The sequence below is a fragment of the Lepisma saccharinum genome, chromosome 9 (assembly GCF_977018435.1).
Source record: "Lepisma saccharinum chromosome 9, izLepSacc3.1, whole genome shotgun sequence".
Classification (NCBI taxonomy): Eukaryota; Metazoa; Arthropoda; class Insecta; order Zygentoma; family Lepismatidae; genus Lepisma; species Lepisma saccharinum.
In genome coordinates, this window is record NC_139237.1 from 60,270,309 (window position 1) to 60,292,464 (window position 22,156).

The following is a 22,156-nucleotide window of genomic DNA, read 5'->3' on the forward strand; positions in this document are numbered from 1 at the left end:
CCTTGTCTCCTCTCTCCAATCTTTTCTCGAGTTTGGTACCCGGTTCGCAGTATTGGTAGCCAGGTAAATGCATCTCGAAAAATAACTTGTTGATGATGTCGTTCACAAGTCCCTTTCCTTCGACAACGTTCCAGAATCTCGGAGGCAGCGTGTTGATAATTTTTATCAGGTAGCCGATACCTTTGTCGTCGTTCACGATGAAGTTGGAAAATTTGCCAACATTGTAATTGGAGAGTGATGTTACCCCTACAGATTTTACTTCACAATGGAGGTTGTTGACACTCATCGAGACACGCACCCCAGAAGACAACTGGTGGATGGATAGTTGTGTATGCCAGCCACCAGTTGGGCCTGCGATCAGTTTAGTTGTTTTAAATTGTGAGTGTGTGTGTGTGTGAATTGAAACACTACAATTTCTTACCAAGTGGTAATATATCGACGTCTTGTAATCAGTGTGTCCTATTCCGAGTTCCAGTCAGGTCGCATAATCAATATTTCAAATTCCATTTTAAACGTATCCCGAGTTGTGATTAGCCTATGTGTGCAAAAAGTGATGTTAAAACAAACTCTTAACCTCAATAATACAAGTTGTGTATTTTCTTTCAGCTGTGGTTTTTTCTTTTTTTTTTCGCGAGAAATAACAAATTAACCTAATCATTAACTCAACAAATAAAAAATGCATCTCTAAATTAATTAATAAAAACTGTTATTACACCCAAACCTCTATTTTATCGTAAATATAAATAAAATATCATCTCACATAGTGAAAACAATATGAAAATTGTTCTAGTGAGTGATATATGATTGTCAAACACATACATAAATACATTATGTTACAGATTCCACCGATGTAGTTTCTGGTGAAATAATTATGATGAAATTACTTTCCGGTTCTCGTCGGTAAAACCTTTGATCGCACACCGGACACGTTTCAATATTATTGTGAGATTGAAGTTCATCGCTGGATAATAGGAGCATTTGGTTTCGATTCGCGTAAGAGGTTGCCAATGGTCTCAACCTCTTCAACTATCTTTTCAAAAAAAATATTTGATTACGTCTGGTCCTCGGTAAACATACGGTTCATCTATCCTATCCTGTCACACAACAACAATATCCGAAACTCGAGGCTTCGTACGGTGTTGTGGAAGAAAATTCGGGGGTGAAAAATATACATGACTTGATTTATTTATTTCTTCTCTTGTTTTTTCTGAGGGCATATGCGAGTCTTATTCAAAAACTGGAATAATTGTGCCTTTCGAATCGAATTTATGGAGGGGTAGAGAAAAAGCCAATATGAACAGGTTAGAAACAAGTGATATTATGATGATAGCCGTCGCCATTTCAGAGTGGCAAATATTTAACATTAATTGTTGAATTTTATTTTAGGCTAGGCATATTGACTTCGTCAATTTTATCAAAACAACCATTATTCATCCTCATCGTTGCCATTAGCCAAAATAGCCTCGCTTCTTTTCTTTTCCCAATTTTCGTAGTAATCTCCGTTCGCACTTGGCTTTTGTAGATTAACAAAAAATCGTCTGAAGTTTGAACACGTCATACAGGTGCAACCTGTTTTTTGTGATTGTTCTCATCGATTATTCAAAATGTCTAATTTTCGCATATTCAAATACACACAAGTGGAGGGGGTTCATGCCACATTAGTGATTTTAAATTGTATTCTCGGAGCCATGCACACATTTCCTAACATTGTTGCCTTGTAGTCGATGAGTTGTGGAGGTACAGCTGTGAAGTTGTTAATAAGACCCAACACAGACAAGTCACCCAACATTGCTTTTCGACATAGATTTTTAACTAGAAAAATTGTTATAATTACAGTACACCCATATCAGTATACAATAACATGGTGCCATTTTTTCTGTTTCTGTTGCCAACAAAAACAAATCTACAGACCACAGGTTCGAGAAATAAGACATTAACTATATTTTGCATACATGTAGGTACGCCCCGCGAGGTGTGTTATTGGAAGACTCAATACATGTGAGCAGTGGAGAAAATTTTTTTTCTTTTATTTTGATGTCCATGCATTTATCTGAACCCCCCTTGTCCAACCAAAACAAAAGCTCCGGTCCCATCTGGAGACTGCAAAAACTGATATGTATGTTTATTCAGAAAAACCATCCATTGACAATACCGTTGCGCCCTCCATGTGCATTTTCCTTGTTGGCTGAACGCAAAAATACCCGAGACTGCTTTCGAAATTGCTTTCAGCCTCGCATCACGATACAGCCGTTTTCTACAATTCTATTAGCCTACTATTATTATCTAAAACTATTTCATCACACACCATCAAAAAAAAATAAAAAATAACATTTCTCTCCTTCCCTCGCTTTTAGCTATCGTCTAGTGTTCTTCTAGATAGCAGGTGAATCGTGACTAGCTAAAATATTGAAATCAAAACATAAATTATCTGTTATAACCCCTCCTCCTTTTTTTTCTCCCCCCTTCTTTACATGCCCGCTCGATGACATTGAAATAAGCGAAAACACACCGCTATGCTTAAAAAAAACATCCATTGTACAACTCTATAGGTCGAGGTTCATAAGCCTCGTACATCTCATGCGAGAGACTGCATATCTTGTTTACAGTTTATAGTGGCATCATATTCCTTCACTCGGGAGACTTGCAAGACAGCTCATTACTAGATCTGTTTTGTCGATATAAGAATGCTTGCTATCAGTAATAAAATTTTTATAGTGTTTAACCTAACAGCTGAGGGGCCAGAGCATTCCACATTTACCTTTGCTAGTGCAATAAATATCAATATTTTTAAGTTAAGCAATAATTTTTGATATTATATTCATGTCTATTTCCAAAACTAGATTTATATACACAAACAACTCGCTCTTGCAATATATTATCTATTGTGAAAAATTCTCGCATGTTCGCGAAACAGGAAATACACGTCATAGCTTCCGTGAATCGAGCGCAAGGTTACTGGAGCACGCAAAATACCGTATGCCAAGAATAAAATATTCCAAATGCAGGCATCATGCACAAATAGAATAATCGGGTTGAATTTACAGTCTAAAACCACCATGTTCTAGCGACAAGTGTCAAAAACATGTGGTTAGGAGATTTTGATAGGGAGTGAGTGAAATAGTTGTTGCAAGTTACCTTTTAAACCCAGTACATGTGTAGGAATATATTGCGTATAAGCTGTCTCACTCTCTCCGTATGTGTGTCAGGTGGTCGTGTTGATCGTTAGTTGTATGTCACAGCTTAACCGTACTAGGTAATATTTTTACATGAGGTAAGTTGGCATACTCTGCGAGGGTATATGTTTCAAGCTTCTAGCTGTAGAAGATTAGCTTTAGCCTATTTGCAAAATATAAGTTTGGCTCGTCGAAAGCAACTCAAACAGTGTTGCCAGCTGTAGGTTAATTTTCCCCGTTATACAATTGCAAGAGGTGAGTTGCTTATACCCTATCTGGAAGATGTGTCCATGGCTTATGTCGTAGGTTAATTTAGTTTGCAATAAATCTTGTGTGTTGACCCTTACAAGTGATATAGCTGCTTTTCTGCCTTTGAGTCACCTGTAAGGCTATATGTGAGTGGGCGAGTGAGGTTAGTTTAGTTTACGATAGATCGACTTGTCATGCTATGTACTACTTTCTGCTTTTTGAGTTACCTGTAAGACTATATGTGGGTGGGTGAGTGAGGTTAGTTTAGTTCACAATAAATCACACTTTGAATTTACTCACACTCTCTCTGTCTGTGTGTCAGGTGGTCGTGTCGATCGCTAGTTGTATGTTACAGCTTAACCCGAACTAGGTAATATTAACTGTACTTCAAAAAATAAAAATTGTGTGTATCTCATATCAAACTAGAAATAAAAAATCAAACATTAAGCATTCATGCAGATTAATTAAGCCGTAAATTCAAAATTTTGACCCCCACACAAATCGCATTACATACATACATACATGTGGAAAAACAGAAGTATGCATGTTTTTTCGCTCCCGTAGTGTTTACAAGAGTCCCCTGTAAGTAAGACTAATCAAGGGTGGACCTACAGTTTCAAAAACCACTTGTGCGAGTATCGAATTCTTAAATACCACTGCACCATAAGAGGGAGGAAGCCCAGTGAGAGGGGGTAGAAAGCTGGAAACATTAACACCGCTATTGCCAGTTAGCATCTTCTTCATCTTATTGCATACTTATCATCTTATAGAAGATTACGCCGTCAACTTGTAACTTGTAGATTAGCCTCACCTGTAAAATATCATATATTTAAAAAACAAAAAAATTGTGAAGCAACTAGTCAGTGTTGCCAACTCCTATTGGACGAATCTTCGACAACAACTCTCTCGCATAATTCAAGCACAAAGACTTTCGTGACAGACCTCGGTGCGAAAAATAAATTTCCCTACTGGTCCAAGCACACTCTTCCACGCATACAAAAACATTTCGACAAGCACATGTACAATTTGGATTTCACCTCAACAGTGCTGCAGAATAACAACAATCCAGCCAATAAGGCGCCTCTGATCAAATTAACACTGCACACTACGATCAAAATCCAATATAAGTTAGTTCGATGCACAAATTAAAAAAATAATAACTCACAAAACTCTACAGAGGCATTAGGCTTTTGATAGCTATGACCATTAGAACTGGTGTTGAGCACCCACGCACCCTGGCGGGGTTAGGGGCCAGGCATCCTAAAAACAACAATTATTTATTTGTTTGTTTGCGTCACAATACTGAAATAAAAAAGTACGTACGTGTGTATGTGGCACATCATTGCCGCGAAGAAGTTTGCAAAAATCACGATATACATTGGCGCTCGGGACTTGGAAATAATTCGTATTCGCTCACCACTGTTGCCAGCTTAGTCTCTCTCTTTATCTTACAGCAACATTGGCATCTCTGTGTTTTTTTAGTTATAAGCGAGTTGCCAACACACTCTAGTTAATAATGCTACATATTATACACACACGCACACACATACTGTGCTACCATCCATCCATCCCTCTCTCTCTTTTACGGCAGTATATATTTGTTGCCAGCTCTCTTACCCAGTGTATGTTACGCCAGTATATAAATTAGTTAAGTCTCAAGCAAGATAGTTCTTGTTAAGTAAGAAAAAAAAAAAACTGTAGGTAGGTGTTGGTAATACTGTCGGTTGTTTTAACTATTCCCTCTCTCTCCTCTCTTTTTTTGTAAAAAGCTATGGCAAAAATACCAGTAGGCTGGCAAATTGCTTTATGCACTGTAAGGCCTCAAGCGTTGCCAGCTCCTTGCTTTAGGTTAGGTTAGACCCAAAAATCTTGGTAACTTTTCGAGTAAGTTGGCAACACTACAAGGCAAGCCTCAGCAAAATTGCCACCTGTTTTAGGTTAGATTAGACCCAAAAACCTTGGTGATTTTTTCGAGTGAGGAGTTGGTAACACTGTTTGTGAGGTTAACATACATCCAAAAGGTTACGTCAAGTTGGTAACACTGCGAGGTTAACATACACCCAAAAGGCTACGCCAAGTTGGCAACACTGCGAGGTTAACATACACCCAAAAGGCTACGCCAAGTTGGCAACACATATACACTCACACACAAAAAGCTAAAAAATTATACAGCGTAAAAACTACGCCGAGTTGGCAACACTGTGAGGTTAACATACACCCAAAAGGCTACGCCGAGTTGGTAACACTGCGAGGTTAACATACACCCAAAAGGCTACGCCGAGTTGGTAACACATATACACTCACACACAAAAAAGCTAAAAAATTATACAGCGTAAAAAGCTACGCCGAGTTGGCAACACTGTGAGGTTAACATACACCCAAAAGGCTACGCCTTGCCCGAGTTGGCAATACTGCAAGACAAGCCTCAAGCAGTATTGCCAGCTCCTTGCTTTAGGTTAGGTTATACCCAAAAACAAAAACCTTGGTAACTTTTCAAGTAAGATGTTGGCCACACTGCGAGAAAAGCCTCAAGTAGTATTGCCAGCTCCTTGCTTGAGGTTAGGTTAGACTCAAAAACAAACCTTGGTGATTTTTTCGAGTGAGGAGTTGGCAACACTGCTCATGCCTTACGAGAGCAATCCATTAAGGTGAGAAAGTAGGTCAAAGGGCAGGCCCAGAACGAAGCATTCCACCTCTCTCTCATTGTAGGTTAGTTTAGTGCATAAAACGTCGTAAAATAAAAAAATAGGTCAAGAACAAGTTGGCAACACTGCTTGAGGCTTGCTTTGCAGTGTTACCAACTCTTTGCCTTAGGTTAAATTAGACCCAAAAAACCTTGGTGATTTTTTCGGGTGAGGAGTTGGCAACACTGCGAGAAAATGGAGCTCATGCCTTACGAGAGAAATCCATTAAGGCGAGCTCCACCGAGCTCCACTTTCGGGCTCTGAACCGGGGACACTGCACTACTGTCATGGGAAGGCAGTCTGGAAGTCAAATTTGCGATGTCGCTCCGGGGCAAGAAACGTCTTGGGTAAAGCGCTCCACATCTGGGTCGCGGCGTGGGAGATGGGAAAATCAGCCATGGGGTCCAGACTGGAACGGGTTGTTTGGTGCTGGAACTCCACAAAATCGTCGTCGGTCTCTGCGATGAGCCTAGGTCTGTCGCTCGATGGTACAAGCCAGTGGTCGTCATGGGTCCAGTAGCATCCGTGGCGATGAGAATGAAACAAGCGTAAAAGGGAAAAATTAGGAAAAAGCAAAAGGTAGTGGAGCAGGGTTACAATAAATGATGACGGGTTATAAAATCGATTGAAAAGGGACTTTCAGTTAAAACTGGTGAATTATTTTGGGGGGGAGGGGAGGTAATATCTAATTTGAATGACGGCGAAGGGGCGTTATTACTTATATGATGTAGAGTTTTTAAGGGGGCCTGTTTATGATTAACAGGTTTACCTGAAGAAAAGTTCGCCGGGGCAACGGGGGGGAGAGTGGGTGGAATAATTCCATGTTGTAAGGAAAGTTCGCCGGGGCGCAACGGGGGGGGGGGGGGAAGTTAGAATATTCGGTTTAGCCGGGAATGAAATGAGAAAAGAAAGGAGAATTCAGCGATAATAGAACGAACTAAGTGATTACGAGACATTTCCTTCTGTAATATGTGTAAATGTCGTTTATAAAAACAATTGCAAGAATTTTACGTGTCTTGTGGACAAAGGTTTAAGCGCCTTCGATTCGCTGCTAATAAAAAAAAATTGAAAAAGAAGTGAAAAAGAGTAAGTAATAGATTTGTGTAATAGTTCATTGAAAAATAGAGTAGGTTGTAATTTCATGGGATATGATCTATACCATGTTGTATGCTATCAATATTTGAACTATAAAATTAAAGAGAGAGTGGGAACATTTGCCTATATGTATTATATGCTTTATTAACATATTTAGTGCATTGCAGCTTTCAAAGAAGCAGTTCGCGGTACACCTGAGCGTAAATAAAAAAAATTGCTATGGCCAAAAAGCCAAAAGTTCAAGCAAGTTCTACGCAGTTCATTTGTTCTTTAGATCATTGATCTCGTTCTATCTTAGTTCATTCGTTCTTTCTTTATTTCTTTGTACATTTTTCTTCATTTGAGCGTATATGTACCAGCAAATGGGGAAAAAAAATATTTGCTAGTTAGAATCATAAACACACTAAGTACTTATTAGTCAAATCAGCTAAGTGATATGTTCTGACTATTACTATGCGTTTAAACGCAAATTATAAAATAACATTAAAATATCTGTAAAAATGAATTATTAGGCAAAAGATGTATTATAAATGTTCCGACGATTGAGATAGAATTGTGTAATCCTGATCTTGTTAAAAATAAAAATGACCATGTTGTATTAAAAATAAAAATGAGTTCGTTCTAACGCAGAAATGCAGTGCGAGGACGGGAAGTGGAAAGAGGGGGGGGGGTCGATGAGCGTGAGAAAATGCTGGATCATGGTATGCTAGCATGTGCAATGTACGCAACGAGGAGCGAGGAGGCTAAAGCGAGTGACAACGGAATGGTGTGTTAATGAATGTTAGTGGGGTTATCATGGCACTAGTCGTAGCGGGCTTTGAGTCTAGAAATAGTAATAGTGTCAGATTTCTCCTTGTTTCTGCCGTCGATGTAAGTAACTTCGTAGGAATTCTCATTAACTTTGCGAAGAATAGTTCCTTTATACTTATAAGAGGACGCAAAGGCTTTTGACACGCCTGGAGTTGGAGTGGCATCTAGAATCCATACATGTTGTCCTGGTGAGTACTGTATTTGCCTAGAAGTGCGGTCTACGTACTTTTTCTGCTGTTCGTAACGCTTGTTCAAGTTGTCATGTGCGGTCTTACGTATGGAGGTCAGGAGTTCAAGTCTCTGTGCGTTCGTCTGGGAAACATTGTCGGGGTTCGAAGGAAGGACAGCGTCAGCTAAGATCCTTGGGTTGTAGCCAAATAAAGTAAAATACGGGCTCTGGAGGGATCCAGAATGGATTGTAACATTGTGGCTGAACGCTGCGCTAGCTAAATAGTCACACCATGAAGCTTTCTCTTCTAACACAAAGACTCTCATAACTTTCTCTAAGTAACTAAATGAACTTTCAACTAATCCATTCGTGAAATGGGCACAAGTATCTACATATTTTAGTTGCACACCTGTAATATTAGCTAACTCTCGTAAGAGTAAACTTGAATTGGGTGTGGAACGATCTAAATAGATCGTTTCCGGGATGCCATGGACTAAAAAGACTTTCTCAACTAGGGCTGTTGCTATGTTTTGTGCATCGTGATTAGCCAAAGGAGCTGTAATTACATACCTTGTACAACTATCGACTACTGATAGGAAATATTTGTATTTGTGCGTTTTTGAAGAAACTAAAGGACCACATACGTCAATATGAATTCGTTGGAAAGGATTTTGGGCTGGTTGAAATGTTTGCAGCGTATGCGGTTTAGAACCTTGTGGTTTCTTTGAAATCTGACAAGGGATGCAATGTCTAACCTTATCGTACACAAATTTCTTCATATTGGGGAAAAAGTAGCGCATAAGCATTAAATTATATGTCTTCTGAGCACCTTGGTGACTTCCATTCATTTTGTGTGCATGAATAAGGTCGAAAACTTGATTTCTTAATGCATGAGGAATACAAAGTCTATCCCTATTACCAGTTTTGATTTTATTAGTCCTGTATAAGACTCCATTTTTTAGTACATAAGAATAGGAAAGTTTCTCTAGCTTTGGATTACTAGGTTTGTCTTTGTTTTCTAATACATCAATGATGTCTCTAAAATAGGGGTCTTTACGTTGTTCTGAACTAATATCAAAATCTGCTGCTTGTGCATGAAATACTTGATGAAAGAATAGGTCATCATCATCATCATCTTTCTTGTCAAGATTAGTCTTCTCTCTAGGGTTGTCTTTGGGAATTACAGGTGACTGAGTGTTTACTGTATCATTGGGAAGGACTACTGGATGCTGGCTCATAAGGGAAGCAGATATTGTAAAAAGTACAGGCTTATGGGTATTAGGTGTCGTAGTGGTAATGTTCAAATTGATATAAGTCTTGGATCGTGGACTTAACTGAACTGTGTTTGAAAGGGTAGCTTTTCCCTCATACACATTTACATTCTCAATTTGGGTAAATATGTCATGCGACAGCTGGTGAGTCTTGTACTTTGATCTTAAAATACTATAATTTGGAGTACGTCCTAAATGATAAATAGTTATTGTATTGTCTTTTAACGACATTTCGCACCTCTGCGTTCGTAAAAAGTCATTTCCTAAAAGGGGAGGGACATTAGTTGAATCTACTATTCTAAATGGGTGCGAATATTTACGCTTTCCAATTATGATTGGAAGAACTACAATTTCAGACACACTCAGTTTCGATCCGGACACACCTTGGATTGTGGACTTTACCTTGTATGTTTTTCTTTCAGTAGGGAGAAGGTGGGAAGGATAAATTGAGATTTGGGAACCCACGTCAATAAGTAAATCTACCTGTTTTCCTTGTATGCTACTATTAATAAAGTATAGGCCATTTCTTTCAATTATAGGAACTTTATCTAATCTGGTATTATCTTCGATTTCGTTCCTGCAAGTCGAAGACGATTTTAGTTTAAACTACTCTCTCGTTGTGGCTTGTAAAAGCAGTTGTCGCTTTCGTGATTATAACGACCGCAGAACTTACAGGCTGAGGTATTTGCATCGTCGCGATTAGCCTGATCTCGACGTTGAAACCTCTTGTTACTATTACCTCTGAATTGGCCTCGTGAGTTCGATCGAAAGTTACCTCTGTGATTAGCTCTATGATTATTATTATTTCTGTAGGAAGAGGACTTATTATTCCCCTTGTTGAAATCTCTGTTATGTGCGTTTTGATTAGCCATTTTCGCAAATTCCAGTACATTTGAGCAAAGATTGAAAAGAGAACTCGCGTTCATCTAATCGGTTGAGTGCAGAGCTAAGGTCGAGATTTGTGACGAAAGTTTGTTTATTTCGTCACCAGAGGCGGCATTTGGAGCGTGTTTCTCTGTGGCTACGGCTGGTGGCGCCGCGCAGCGGACACTATCAGAACTCGGTACATGATACATTCCTTGATACATTGCGTGAGAGTTATTTACGGGTGCGGGATTGGACTCTAGACTTTGGACTTGATGAGTCGATGGTGGCAGAAAAGGAGATGGATACTGGTTGTATGGTACAAACTGCTGAGTCGGGCTGAGTGCATTACTGGGGAGGGGGGAATAGACCTGTGCATGCGAACAGCTGTGAAGTGGTGTCGGGATGAATGTCTGGGGCAAGCTCGCCTGAGCGATTGCCTGATCAATTTCCAATTTCTCTTCCAACATACGGGAATTAATTAATGACTGCTGGCGTTCGAAATTCTGTAGGTGGGCAATTAATTCTTCTGTTCTAGCAAAATGCTTGTTGGTTAAACAGCCAATGTATTTGACTCGCAGTCCCGTGATGATATAAGAGAGAGTTTGTTCTTCAGTGGCGTTCGGGAAGTATTGCTGGACTAATGCCTTTTTAGCAATAACATAGGTATGGATCGGTTCACTAATCATCTGTTTCTTTTGGAGAATTATCTGTACAGGATCTGCTGACAGGTATGATCCCTTAAATAGCGTACTTAGCTCGTCTTTGATATGGGTATATGTCAAGTCTACAAAATTGGGTCGTTTCTGTATGTCATGAAAATAAGTTAAAGCGGTGTCAGTCAAAAATAAAGGTAACATATCTTTACGCTTAGTTTCCGACCATCCTGCGGCGTGTGCTACATTTTGGAACTTGAGGAAAAATGAGTCAATGTGCTTAGGGTCATTTCCGCTAAATGGTGCCGGGTATAACGCAGTTGGGATTGGGGTGGCCATGTTAGTGGTGGAAATTTCTACAGCTACGTTACCAGAGCTATTAACAGTGTTAGAAGGAGTTGAAACGGGAGCCGGGGTACTCGCTAAGGGTTGGGGTCGGTTTCTGTCAGGTGTTGCTAGTCCAAGGACAAATTGAGGGTAATTTCTATTAGCAGACCTTAACCGTGTTAGTGGAGGGGAGGGAATTGGGGTTAAAGGTCGTGAATTTATTGGATTTGCCGTGATTGCAGTTGCTAACTCTATGATTTGGTCGAGGGAGGAATCTAGGTGTTCGTGCAACGCTATCTGTGACGTATTCATAAACGAAGGTTCGTCGTGCTGACCAAAGAACAAATGAAAGTATGGGTATACAGTTATTTATGTCATTAATATATCGCTGGTCAAAGAAGTATAAGCAAGTGTTCTCATTCCTGTGTGAATGATACTTGAATACATGTTATGCAGAAGAACTAGATTTTGTTGAAAAATGGGGGGGCTCGGCATAAAAGAAAAAGAGGGGTTGTTTTCCATAGGGTAATACACAAAATTGTCACTGGGTCTGACGCATCTTAAGCGTACTGTGGGAGTATGAATTGGAATTACTAAAAATTTACTTTAAAAATGCTCCCAAAGTGGGAGGGAGGGGTCGGAGGGAATAATTTAATGTAAAGCAATTCGTACAGGAGGGTACTTAATTGCAAAAAAGGGCCTGAAGCACCTCCACCATGTTGTAAGCCCGTTTTACCTGGGCTCTGAGGTCACAGGGAAGTTTCATTTAAACATTTAGGTAGAGCTTAATAATATCTGATGGCTGAACCTGCTCCGTAGGAGGGTAGAGATATGGAAAGTTGGTGTAAAAGGTTATTCACGCTTGTTCATACCTGGTAGATGTGTGTGTTGTCTTGTCCTAATGCTTCTCGCAGACCGAATCGTGACAGTTCCAAGGTTCTATCCAGCGACCCTCAGTTCACCAAGTCAAGCGATCCCTTGCGCCTTGTAGCATGCTAGGCAGCGGTAACTCAGTCTTCCATCGTCGTAGTTAGCAGTGTAACGTGTTGTTAAGTAATCGGACTAGTTATCCATGTAGCGTCGATGAGTGTCAGAATCCAAAAGAGAGCGAGCTCCGGGTAGGAGCTTGCTTTTATCATTCTAGGCGTCGAAAGGTTGTTAAACCTTTCAAACGCGGTAGATCCTGTTTAGATCCACCCGTTTGCCTTTCCAGTTCCTGGTTTTACGGAAGTTACAAGCTAGCGCATTCTTGGGATCACTCGCTGGTCGGACAAGTTCAGGAAATAAACAAGTGTGAATATTAACATGACGAGGTTTTCTCGGTTTAATGGTCTCCATATCTCTACAATACATATAGGTTAGAAAATGATGTTCTTCAACATTTCGTAGCAAATTGAGCAAATTTCTCAAACCACCCTCTCCCATACACCCCCCCACACACACACACATATATATATATATATCGTATATGTATGGTATAGTGTATAATATGAGAGAAATTTTATAAAAATTCGCCTATGGTTCTGCCCCCCCTCAAAAAAATCTTGGGTAAAGTCTGCATTGAATACATGCACAATTTTGTGTTAATATGTTGCATATGTATTTTCTCATTTCACGTAGCACAAGGTTGCATGTGTAAAACATATGTTCTAGTACATGAAATTTACAGTCATATGTCCAAAAGTAATTATATTCGTCATTTTGTCGCTCAAAAATACAGTTTGTGTGCTTGCCTTCCATTACTAGCTAACATGAAATTGAACGTGTTGAAAAAAATACCAGAAAAAATGCCAATAATAATAATAATAATAAATAATAATAATAATCCTAATAGTATGATTATTATTATTATTATAATTATTATTATTATTATTGGCACGTTTATCTTCCTGGTACTTGCCCCCCCCCCCCCTAGACGAAAATTCGTGGTTTCGCCTCTGATTCCAGAACTTCTATGTGATTGAAATACCTCCATTCATTGCTCGCATTATGAGGGGTAGTCTCACTTATCGCACCCCGTATTGGGCTCTGCCCGCCCTTCGTGTGTCTGACGTAAGCGCAGATTGCTATCGTTGTCAGGTTAGTATTCTAATTATTATAGCAGAAAATGCAGTCAATTAAACAGAAATGTAATGAAGTGTATGGACCGTGTTAAGAATGTAAACATAAACATTGGTGAGGTCTTGCCCCGTCCCCCCGGAACTTCCGGTTTAGGCCAGTTCCCGTTGTTTGCAGTACAGATTCACCGGCATACGAAGTAAGAAATGAGTGCTTGTTTTCATCAATTGTGCGGCGATAGTCAAGAAAGGTATTTGTTAAAGTTCTACTATGAAAGGGTGGACGTCTAGAATCCGTCGGATGATCAACTGCAGAGCAGATTATTAACATATGACGTGTCTTTGTGGCCGCCAGTTGTATAGCATACTACATACAAGTATCTCATGTACACACACCGCGAACTCAAAACGTACGACATTTTTGATATATTCAATTATTTTGTAAATGGAAAAGTGACGGAAAGATAATTTTATAAAACTAGTGATATTATTATATTATAAAGTATGCTTAAGTAAATCTTTGCCAACAAATCTGCAGAAGTATTAAAATGACACATAACAAATGCTAGTAAATATAATGATATGGCATGCCACTTGCACTTGCAGGAATTTACTTTAAACAACAAGGGAGTTTTCAGACTGAAGCGACAAGCGATATCGAGATTTCGCACAGAAGCATTCGATCTAAAGCAAACCATTCACCACGCTTGAGCAAATAACAGGCTGAGGCAACACAATGCACAGTATTGATAAAAAGGCCCAGTCCAAGCGACATGAAAGCGAGAAGAGACACCTGCAATTTGTTATGTCGCTTTTATTCGGAAGGTGTTGTTTATTTTTTAATGTTGGTTTCCAAGAGACACGTATCGCTTCAGTCTGAAAGCTTCCTTTCGAACCAATTCACCACGAGAAAATGCAGGTGTCGCTTGGACTGGTCTGTTTTCTCAGTATTATACATCGTGTCGCCTCGGTCTGTTGTACTTGTATGCAAGGTGGATTGTTTCCTTTAGAATAAGGGACCGTTGCTTGTCGCTTCGGTTTGTAATCTCCGTGCCACTTGAAAGTGAATCCTCAGTGATCAACGAAATGTATCGAACCGAAGAGAAGCGACAAGCTGCACGTGTCACTGAGATTCTCAATGGCGTGTATTGTGCCGCCTGAGACTTGATTTCCCATGCCCGGTAAATGCTTATTTATAGACTAAATGGGCCTGTGTCGCTTGTCACTTCGGTGTGAACCACTGCTGTCGCTTCGATTTGAAACCTTACTATGAGGCGTTCTTTTACAACACAATACGCAGATAAGCGATCAACATGCTTGTAACAAAATGCAAGTCGTACCAGTCCTTTTTTCGTTCTGCTTGTATCCACAGGTTTCGTCTCTCTACGTCCTTCGGAAACCTACGAAGTGATACTTGACTCAATAAATTTGTTCCCGATCGAACTGTGCAACCATATACTATGCAGCAGACACGCTATGTCTTTGTAAAAGTATCTCCACTTTGCCGTTTCATATTATCGTCCATAGCACCGTAAGCGTAACCGGATGTTCCAGGGGAGCCAGATGAGTGCGCATGCTCCGCAGTAGCTCCGCCTTTACCACCGTCTATTAACACAGATGCACTTAATATAAGCAGATATGGAACTCAGGCAGCAAACCATCTTAACCATAAATTGCTGTCTGCAATTAGTTCTGCAATTGTCCGCTTAGAGGCGCCACTCGCACTTTTTGCTCAGTGTTATTGGAAAAAAAACGCACTGGACATTCCGCACAGGTCAACGAATGAATAACCCTCCTCACCCCAGGGGCACAGAATAGCTACAAAGGGAAGACATCTTTCTCCTCGAAGATCGTCACAAAGCTGTGTCCTCAATATGAAGGTAAACTCCAATGACCTCCAAAATGGTGTATTGCTGATGAAGTTTTTTTTGTTTTTTTTGTAATCAGGTAATTACGAGATCGAAACCACGGTTGAGGTACCCTGCATAGCTGTTCGAACCAGATTTTACACTGTAGGTACATAGTGAGCTTAGAAGAGATCTCAAACCAACAATGAAGGTAAGCCTGTTCCAATTGATTTGATTTTTTAAATTTTATTTACTTTATTTTACTTCGCGTTTTGTGCCTCTTGGCTAATTTGCAAAGAGGGGGATGAGTGATGAAATGATGAAATTGATGAGTGGACATTCACAAACAACCATGCCCGAGCGGGATTCCAACCCGGGACCCTTGGCGTCGCAGCGCGATGTGCTAACCACTCAGTCACAAGATTGAGTTGCCCAATTATGTGACTGAGAGTTCTCAGAGAAGCAACAAGTGGAAACAAAGAACAGAACCAATCCTTCACAAAATCTCAAACCTATAACCAACACTTTAGAGAAAATACTCCCAATACATTTATGTGGTATAACACTGGTCTATAAATGACTTTACAAGCATGTAAAACAGTGGCGCCAAAGTTTAAAACATTGAAAACATCAATAACATATGTCAGAGGTTCCCAAAGTGTGTGCCTTGGGCGTCGGGAAATGTTCCAATATTTTCACTGAAATGATATGTTGTTCCAAATATGTGCTGATTTAATACTTTTTACACATAATATTATTCTCAATTTGAAATATGTGTTTATTTTTTTTTAATTTAAGGCAACCAACCTAACCACACTAACTGAGCGCTGCAAGTGTTTAATAGGTCTATATTCTGACTTAGGCACCGCGGGAAAATCTTGAATCACTCGAGTGTGCTGTGAAACGAACACGTTGGGGAACCCTTGATATATGCCATAAGTAGCCTGAGAATTTGCCCTAAATTCTTTTTTTGTTCCTTGGCCAGAAAATGTAGGCTTTTAAGTTTGAAAACGGATTCAGGCAAAAACTGAGAAGAATACATGAATTGAGTGTGCCTATTTTGAAGATAATTGCTCTTTGAGTACCTAATCCGGGAAAAGTATGAACAATCTGCAGATATTTGCCAATTTTACTGCCAATTTCATATTTTTCTGTGCTTTTGGTCTGCCAGTTTTGAATTCTTCGTGCCCCTCGATCATCATTTTCGTTATCAGGGCCGGACTAGCCCACCGGGATACCGGGTAAAATCTCAGTGCGCCCTCTAGACTCGGCACCCTCCCAAAAACCGCCTACGGCTCACAATCGGCGACTCCTTCACACATATAACAGAGTTAATACACCATGTCTGTTCTCTAATGGACTTAGAAACAAGAAAGTACTATTAAGCGGCCTGGCACCTACTGAATAGAAACAATGACTCCAAAGGATTAGTGATTTGATTTGATTTGATTTTAAAATTTTGGGTGCGTCAGCACGAAGGCTATTTTGCACCCGTCACATTATACGGGGTCCAGTCCCTTATCTTTACAAAGAACAACTCTAACGTTGCATAAGTAAAATCTTAAAATGTTCTGACTTCCGTTAAAAGCTGGGGCTGGAAAGGGGCACTCAGCACACACAAGGACAAAACCAGGACAACACACACAAAATTATACTGGCCAAAATGCCAGTCGCCAGAGCCTCGTTCGTCTGCATAACGCAGTCCAGGGTGTACTAACGTGGAAGTCAGGTTGACAGTTGGGTGTACTACGTGGAAAATCACCCCTTACACCCCAGGATTAGTGATGATCAAGAAACATTAAAGTAACTAGCGCTTACTGGACAGCAGTGGTCATGTTAGTTTCCTGTCTAGCCATACCGTCACGTATCCATATTGCGTGAATATTTAGATCTGTTCCACAAAAAAATGGATGGTTAATATATTCTTGCTCAGTCCGTTCGCAACATAAGACAAAGACATAAGACATAATTTTGCTAGGTGAGAGCATCTTCTTCACACAACAAGAGACACCTGAAACAGTCAACCAGACAAGGTTTACCTCAGGGGCTAAGCAAAAAGAAAGAGAAGGGACGGGAAGCGAGAAAATTTCCTGAATCCAGTCGGAGCGTCCGTTCCCGTTGCTCCCCCCTGGCGCAAAGAATAGTACATTTCTATAATAAGAACAAAAAATAGCAAACTGTTAATAACAATTTTATGGATAGCAATTCATAAGTGGAGGAACACCAGGAATATGACTTATGAACTAACAAGTTATAAAAATATGTGTCCTGGACAATAAAAAGGAGAAGCAAGCCATAATTATTTGTTAAAAATATTTCCTTGTCTGAGTCCTTTTTCTATTACAACTTTGGGGACATCCCCGATGGTGCAGTGGTAGTGGCGTCGCCTTGTAGAGTACAACACACATATCGTTGCCGTTGCGTAGATGCCAATTTTCGTTTCGTCTCCCTCTCTTTTAGCATCACGTGTTCTACCCTGCTAGCTAACCTTCGCTATTGTTGCCATATTGTCATTCCATTCCTGGACACACTCCCGAAAATATCATTGAAAACAATTGAATAGCGTTCCAGGTCGCGGTTCACACCGTTCGGCAGGGACGATAATGTGGCAATATAGCACGGCGTAGTGGTTGCTTCTTTTATGCAGTGCATGTTCATTGGCTAGCTAGTAACTAGTGTTACCAACTCTAATAATGAAGCACTATTTCTGTCACGGAAGGGGAAGGGCAGATAAAGTGACTGTGAGTTTTGTTGGATTGTAAGCACCATATTTTTTTTTTTTATACTAAGTATTTGACCGGTTTAACGTTGTGTGCGGGTGCTTCTGAACTGTAAACAATTTACCGAACCCATAGCTGTGTTCAATGTTATCTACTGGTTATTATCAGGGCTAGGATTTATAGGTAAATACGTACTTTTAGTTTGACGAAATATCGCTGAAATTTTGTGATATCTTTGCGAATAGGAATGTTTGTAGTGATTTAAGGTACATTTTATTGTCAATATTTTTCCATATTTCTAACTTTAATAAATACTTACTTTTACATATTTAAGGAAAATATACTTAATTTTACATATTTCAGCAGGTTTGATTCACAAATTGTTCATATTTCATAATATAGGAATTGTTCAAAATAAATAAATTATGTGGCTCCAACAGCATTTCAACTCTTGGCTCCGGCACGTGTTCTTGTAGAAATCGCATAGAAGAGGCTGTCATTTTGGCTGCTTAATGCGAAGCATATTGTATTCTGTGTTAAAATTGCCATGTTTTGATGGGTAACCAAGTTCATAGCAGGGGCGGCGGAAGGGGGGGGGGCGAACCGTGCCTACCCCCCAGAGCGGCAAATTTTGAGGGCGGCAAAATTTGAAGAGAAGATATTCTTTTGCGCTTAATAGTATTGAAATAGCATACGAAGTCTCATTATTTATTTTATATTTTGATGTTTTACTTAGGAATATATTGATTTTCAATTTCCCGTTCCTGCGTAATGACGGGGGGGGGGGGGGTCGAAATGGAGCCGCCACCGGCCAGGGAAGCAAAATTACTAGCGCCGGCCCTGGTTCATAGCAAAAGAAAAAGCCGCGCAGCTTATCGTCTAGTGGCAGTATATGTTGTTATTGTTTTGGAAGCCGGCATCGTTTGTAAATGTACAACAAAGGCAACCGACTGTCGACGATCACAGCAAGGAAATAATAATACTGCTTGGGGCGGAGTGTTGTGGTCCAATTGTCGCGGTTTAACACGTTGGCATGTTATTATCTGCCGTTGCAGTTCCGTACCAGTGTATACGGGTTTTGGGAGTGAACAGTTAGAACGCCACCAGTGCAATAATGCAATGGAAAATAATATTTTTTTATTTTGTTTGAAGTCACTCAAATAAGGAATCGTATGAAGAAGTCTTCTTTGCAGCATTTTTGTTTTTTTTACGTATGTGTCAGTTCATATTTTGCGAATTTTTAATCCATATGTATGTAGCTACATACAAAGCCACTTGTTAGTACATATTTTTCCTAGTCCTGGTATAATGCATGACGTTTAAAACTCAACGTTAGATAGACCTGAATTCTCTAATTTTCTTGTTGTACGTAAAAGCTGTGCATCGGCGCAGTGCAGCGATTTTTCTATCTGCTCCATTAGCAACACTGCTTCTTGAGTTGTGTCGCGCATCGCACGGCAGAAATATCTGTGCTGGACTCTAATCAAGGAGTCCCGGGTTCGATACCCGGTGGAGGCACATGGTGGTTCGGATTCCACTTTAAACTGTAGTTGCAGTCCCGATTAGCCTTACTGTGCACAAAGTAGACTTAAAACTCCAAATCAATCAATCAATGAATATTACAACTTTGTCCGACAAACTGTTAAAAATATGTCAGCTGTACAATACAAAAAGTGGTAGCAACTCAGTAACCACTCCAATCCAAATTATGTTATAAAACACCGTACGGTTTTAGGACACCCATATTTTATTTGCAGAACACCAAGATCGGTGTAGTTGCCCTCCCACTCTTATCTTGTCATTAATTACCTTCATAGTTATTCTCACCATTCTTATTAATTTTAATTGGGTGCTAAGTCCTTAATTGCCAAACATACAGTTGTGTCATATTGATACTATCGTGTTTAGATTAAAAATCAATAAATAGATCGAGTGTTTCTACCCCAAAGTACAATGTTTTTTTTAGTATTGGTCTGAAAGTAAATCTGGTTAATTACAGATTTTCATGGCCTGAACCCACATTGGTATGGCCCAATGCACCTTTCTACGTATGGCAGTAGTTATTTATCAATAGAAAATATTCATGATGATAATAGAAATTATTATTACTTCATTTTTGATATAATACTGACAACAAAAGAGCTTCAATACAGTACTCTGAATTACATAAAATAACTGAACATCATACAAGATTAAATAAGATAGACACTCCCTTAACAGCTATAGCATGTCTTACATAAAATAAGGATGATACCAAAAATATAACATTACATAATTTGAGGTGAATACACAATATATTTAAAATATCACATAAAATCCACACAAATATTACAGTGCTAGAAGGTTGATTATCTATTTCTTATATATAGACAGTGAATGCTAAATTGGTATTATTATCTATCTAGTATAAGTTTGTGATTTATGGCACCATGAACACTATTTATAACACTGTTATTCCAGGAACCCAAATTTCAATATAAAATATCCTCTATGAATTTATATTCCCTTTGTATTCTTCTATTTTATAAAGTATGTACATTTATGTTATTTCAGACATTTTCATAGACCTCACTGGGTTTCTCTATATTATCACACTAAGTTTTTGTACAGTTGGGATGCAGTTTTGTAGTATATGTTGTCTCTGGTCTTACGGCGGGAAGCCTACATGATGGCAAGAGAAGTAGTGAGCGGGAATACTCGAAGACCAACCAGACAACAGCGGTGGTCCCGAGAGTTACAACAATCGCAGGAGGAAGTCCTGCGCGCACCTCGTTCTACAAGCTACTCTGTTTCTCATTGTGCTGGACAAGAGCTATAGTATGCTCGAAATTTAGTGATGAAAACGTAAGCCTCAGAGATAAAATATGATACTTGAACCGAAAATTTTTTGTGATTTGATTTATTTTACTTCGCCTTTTGTGCCACTTTTGGCTAATTTACGAAGATGGGGATGAGTAATGATATGATGAAACTGAATGGACACTCACAAATATCCATGCCCACGCCAGGATTCGAACCCGGGACCCCTGGCGTCGTAGCGCGATGTGCTAACCACTCCGCCACAGGGGCAGGCGTATACTTGAACCGAATATGGCCTAGTACCCAATATGGCCTACACGGTGTTTCCAAGCAGTTACATGGTTAATTCAACAGATGGCGTTAGTATATCATTCAGGGTGTCCGAATGGCGTGAATAAACCTGTTAGCTGTACCTGGAGTACAATAATATGAAGACAAATAAGCTAAATACCTGGATCTCGTGATTGTGTTCTACTTGATCTAATATTGCATATGGAAGTTATTAGTCACTACATCTTCCAAATGATATGTGTTTCATATCTCTACTACATATTGTGATAGCTCATAATTTGTACTTTACAGCAATGTACCTAGTTTAGACCATTTGTACCCTATATGGCCTAAACGTAACTTTTTAATGAAATCTTCCCTGCAGCCACGTTATTATTTGGGATTGGCTCCAGTTATCAGCAAACGTCCAAAAATGTTACCTCCTTTGAAAATTACAATTAGTTTTACTTTTCTGACTTTTACACCACCTTAGTTGAGTCACTCCTTTTTATTAAAATTGCACTCATTATTTTTCTTTCGTTTGATGTAATACTCTTACAAAAAACATTAACTAGCAATTTTACAGCTAGCATTGTATGTACAAATACGTTCTGCTTACTTACCTCTTATACCTATAATGAATTTTCATTTTCCAATTATCTTCATCGTGATTAGTTATTACATTTTCTTTTCAGACAAGAAATTATAGGATCAATTTATTGTTCCAGAATATCCTGTTGAGTGCTGTATTTCTATGTATATTTTTCAAATCATATGCAAATGATCAAGATTGAACTTTCTCGGAGTATAAGCTGTATCATTAACAAAGTTAGCGAATAACTGTGGACCGACGTCCGCTCCCTGTAGCACTCCTTTTTAGTTAGAAGAATTTCGGGTGTTACTCTACAAAATTGTTTTACTGTTTATATGAAAGATTCATAGTTTGGACATAACTCCATAAAATTCCAATTGAACCATTTCAATTTCACGATTAAACTATCCTAAATTTTTCATACATCTATATAAATTACGTCGATGTGTGGCCTTTTTACAAGGATGTTTGAATGTCCGTAATTAGCTGTTTAAGATTGGTAATTGTAGATCGTTTCCACTGAGATCTTAATGACGTACTGAAAAAACTTGCTTATGGATCAGATTCTCCAGA